The following is a 4,695-nucleotide window of genomic DNA, read 5'->3' on the forward strand; positions in this document are numbered from 1 at the left end:
CTTTTCTCCAAGGTCGGGGACAGAGGGTGGCGATAGGGGATCAGCGGTCCCGGAGGTGGCCCCTTGAATGTGGGGTTCCTCAGGGGGCAGTGCTATCCCTGATGTTGTTTAATATCTACATGTGCCCCCTTGCCCAAATTGCCCGGAGTCGTGGGCTGGGGTGTCATCAATATGCTGTATCTGATGTTGGGCGGCCAGTCGGATTCCACTCCCAATGACCTTAGTCGGGTGTTACAGGCCGTGGCTGGGTGGCTCAGGCGGAGTCGGCTGAAATTAAACCCGGCAAAGACGGAGGTCCTTGGGCTGAGTCGGATCGGTTCGGGGTTGGGGCTCCCTCTCCCGACCTTCGGCGGGGTGCCGTCATCGGAGGTTAGGAGCTTGGGGGTGCTCCTGGACTCCTCATTAACAATGGAGGCCCAGGTAGCAGCCACTGCCAAGTCAGCATTTTACCATCTTGGCTGGCGCGGCAGTTGGTTCCCTTCCTCGACCGGAATGACTTGGCCACAGTGATCCATGCGACGGTCACCTCAAGGCTAGACTACTGTAATGCTCTCTACATGGGGCTGCCTTTGTCACAAATTCGGAAGCTGCAACTAGTGCAGCCAGGCTGTTGATGGATCTTCCTAGATGAGAGCACATCCGGCCTGTGCTGAAAGCGCTGCACTGGTTGACAATAGCGTACCGGGTTCACTTCAAAGTGCTGGTCATTACCTTTAAAGCCCTATATGGTCAGGGACCAGTCTACCTAAGGGACCGCCTTGCCCCACATGTTCCCCCAAGGGCACTACGGTCGGGGACCCAGCATCTATTGGATGTTCCAGGTCCCCGGGCTTTTAGACTTACCATGACCAGGAATAGAGTGTTCTCGGTGGCGGCTCCTATCTGGTGGAATGAGCTCCCAGAGGAGATCAGGGATCTGCGGGACCTAGCACAGTTCCGCAGAGCCTGCCAGACGGAGCTCTTCCGCCAGGCTTTTGAATAGGAGCTGCCACCACTAGTGCACCACCAACGCACTAGTTACCATCAACGCCCCATATATGAACATCAGGAGGGGGCATGTTCCATTAATGCTCCATAATCGCTGCACTATGGGCTAGAACGGGAGGTGTTGGGGGTGGCCATCTTGCCTCTAGAAATTGTAATTTGGAAATTGGAAACTGACTGAGAGGAGCACCAAAATTGGCTTAATGTGATGTATTTTACCATTTTGTATTGTTTTATTGTTTTATCTGGTGATACGCCCTGTAAGCCGCCCTGAGCCTCCGGGGAGGGCGGGATAGAAATGTGAATAATAAATAAATAAATAAATTTTCATTTCCATTAGCTTCGTTTCCAGACACACAGGGAATAATGGAGTCAAATAATATCAGAATCCCCGGGGGTGAGGGAGTATCCAAATACTAACTCAGTATTAGGAATCTAAATAACCAGGAATACTGATATTTTCAGGCTCCCTGATATCTAGATCTGAAAAATACCGATTTTCTTTTAGGTGGACATCCCTGGTCCCCACTCCCAATGCTTGTACATCCTGAGTAGTGATGGATGGCAATTGCAGGAGACTGTGCATTTCTATCCATGTTCTACTCCAACTGTCTCATTTATTATTTATTTTTCAATTACATGTTTATTTATTGGATACAGTCAACCATGCATAAGTGGACTGCAATGAAAAATGATTGGACAGGCTGCTTCAGAAGCAGGGACATCCACCCCTTTGCAGGCAATTTTTCATCTTTAACAAAATTACTGAAATTATGCGAAAGGAGGGCATGGGAGGGGAAATGTGAGGGCAAAATGCACCTTTTCTGATTCTGGCTCAGCACACCCTTAAACATGTTAATCCCAAATGCAATATTGTCCCTCGAGCCCTCGAGTATACCTGTGTGTAAATTACAGTGAGTTAAAGGTTGCTAAAGCCAGATAGCTGAAGAGCAACTAATATAGACAGTCCTATGAGCCTGGAACATCATTGTCATCATACATAACCAGAAGATTATCTAGTCCAACTATGGCCATTAGTCAAGGACTTCCACCCTCAAACTCCACAGACCATCCCAAATAATCCAGATCCCAGTAATCCACTGAAACACTACACAAAAGAAACGTGTCAGCATCAATACTCCCTCTAAGCTGTGGAGTCTCGGGAGCAAAAATTCTACTTTGTGAGCCACTGGTATTAAAGTTGTGAGCGAGTGATTTGGCTGCTGAATAAATTAGTCTGCTCTGGAGCGACCCTTCCTGAGCGAAAACAAAAATGTGTGAGCCCGAGGCTAAAAAACTGTGAGCAAGCTCACACTAACTCAGTTTAGAGGGAATACTGGTCAGCATAGTGTCCAGCACCACGTAAAATTCTTATAATGCTCGTCATGCCGTACAGAACTGCAGTCCTCAGTGCAGCCTCGCTCCATAAACAGAATGACACCATCTATAAAAGCAGGAGAGAGAGAGAGAGAGAGAGAGTCATTATTGCTTTAGTGAGGAGATTGCAGAGTGTTTAGCGGATATGGGTCCTTAATCCCACATTCAATAGCTTGCTTTGTAACTTTTCTACTCACAAGTTGAAAATCACTAAGCAGCATACCACAGGTCAGATAGAAGGGAATGTTTTGACTTGATGGCTAGTCAAGCAATCTAAAGACACTAAAGAAATATTAATGCAGGAAAGCAGATAGGCTTTAATCCCCATTCCAAACATTTCAACCATTTACTAAGGGTTACTTTCCTTACCAAAAAATAGAGGGGGGGAAACAATAGAATTTTAATGTGAAGATATAATAGTTTTCTATTAAGCATTTATTAAACAAAAACACACAAAAGAACTAGTGCAGCTTTGTAAATGGTAATTAAAAATAGCTGATGTGTGTCTAATGCCTTTCTTCAGAATCTTTTAAGCAGAAACGCATGATAATGTATGTTTAACTTTTCTGCCAGAGGTGCAGAAATTGCATATTGCAATGGTTTGTCAGTGATAGCTGCATTAAGATTATCCATCTAGGAGGCTGTCTTCCTAGAAACTAATACAGAGTGATAATGTCTGTTTAGTGATTCACTCAACTGTAGAGGAAATACACAAGGCGCAATTAAGAAAACTCACATTCTACTTCTTGTATGCTTCTATCATCAAAACATTAAACCAAGAGCAATCACTTAAAGAGGAGAGATAAGTTCTTTTATACATTTAATTCTTTGTTATAAATTAATACATATGAATAGTGCATCAGATTTGGGGTTTTCTGATTAAAGAACTAATCTCAATGTGGAAGTTTTAAATCAGATATTTCATTCCTTCTCATTGGCACCTCAAGTACCTCCTGCATACAGAAATGAAAAATGAGAAATTCATTTAATTAAGACTAATTGCAAATCCAGTTTGTTATGGCATGTAATGTCACTCTAGCAGGTTACCAATTCTGCCATAGGCCTTTCTACTCATAGAGTTAATCCTCCTCCAACATCTCATGGCAGAGCCAATCAAACTGGCCTATAACATTTTCACTGGGAATGGAACTAACTGTGAGGTTCTGGGAAATGGTTGAGCTTTTCCTTCAGAGAGTTAATGACAGAAAGGGGTGGACCTTTCCTTTCAAAGAGTGAATGGCTCCCTCACCTTCTGATTCTAGACACCGGGACATGCAGACAAAAGAGTGCTGGTCCAGAGTCAAGTGACTGTAACAGGGGGGGGGGGGCGGTTTGGCAAAAATGGCACCTAGCCAGCATTAGCTCCAGCATCTAGGTATTTGGGCCAAAGAGCTGAAGAAGCCTGTGGAGAAATGAATCACTAACAAGGAAAACAAATGTAACAAGTTCAGAATATGTGACATTGTTAACTTTGTTTTGTGTTTCTACAGAGGCCAAGGGATAGCAGAAGGGTTTTAGAGTGTCACAATATACCTTCTGTTGTTGAAGCAAGTGACTGCTAAAGGCAGGATAAAAAGTCACTAAGAGGAGTTTTCAGGTTCAGAATAGGATTTCAATGCTATGGGGGGGGGAACCTTCCTGAGTGGGTATATAAGGGTCAGTTGAATGAGACAGAGAGGAAAGGCAGCATAGAAGCTGTTGGAAGTCACAAGAGCTTCAGGAAAAAGTGAAGAAAGCTATCGGTTAAGGCTTTCCAAGTACTGGATGAGACCTAGACCTTTCCCAAGTGCTTGAGTTACTCCTGATTTTCAAGGGAGTCTTCACAAGCACTGGAATTCGTTTGGGCAGGGTTCTTCCCCACATCTGCCCTCCCTGTACATTTTCACAGTTGTGGAGTCAGTTTAGTTTAATCTATAGGTGGCTTAAATAATGGGGATTTCAATGGAAGGATGCTGTCATCATCAGTGTTGTTATCAATGCTGTTAGAGCACCTCCCTTATTTTTTTAAAAAAGCCCTAAAATATCAATATTTATTAATTTATTAGATTTTTAAAATAATGTTGTAGTGTCGTAATGATAGTTTAAGTAGGTTCTCTGAATTCCCAGTGTTCATTTTTTTAAAAAAGTAACTCTCTAGTCCTTTTCCTTGCAGAGATGTTCCTTTTTCCTTATATCTCCACAAGGGAAGGAACTGGAGACTTCCCTTTTTAATATAAAAGTCGGGAATTCAGAGATCTGCTTAAACTATCATTACAACAGTACAGTGTTATATTGATATTTTAGAGCCTTTAAAAAATCTGAAATCACTCATCTTGGGGGGGAAGGGAGTAGTTT

This window comes from Gekko japonicus, unplaced genomic scaffold, assembly GCF_001447785.1.
Source record: "Gekko japonicus isolate JY-2015 unplaced genomic scaffold, Gekko_japonicus_V1.1 scaffold657, whole genome shotgun sequence".
Taxonomy (NCBI): Eukaryota; Metazoa; Chordata; class Lepidosauria; order Squamata; family Gekkonidae; genus Gekko; species Gekko japonicus.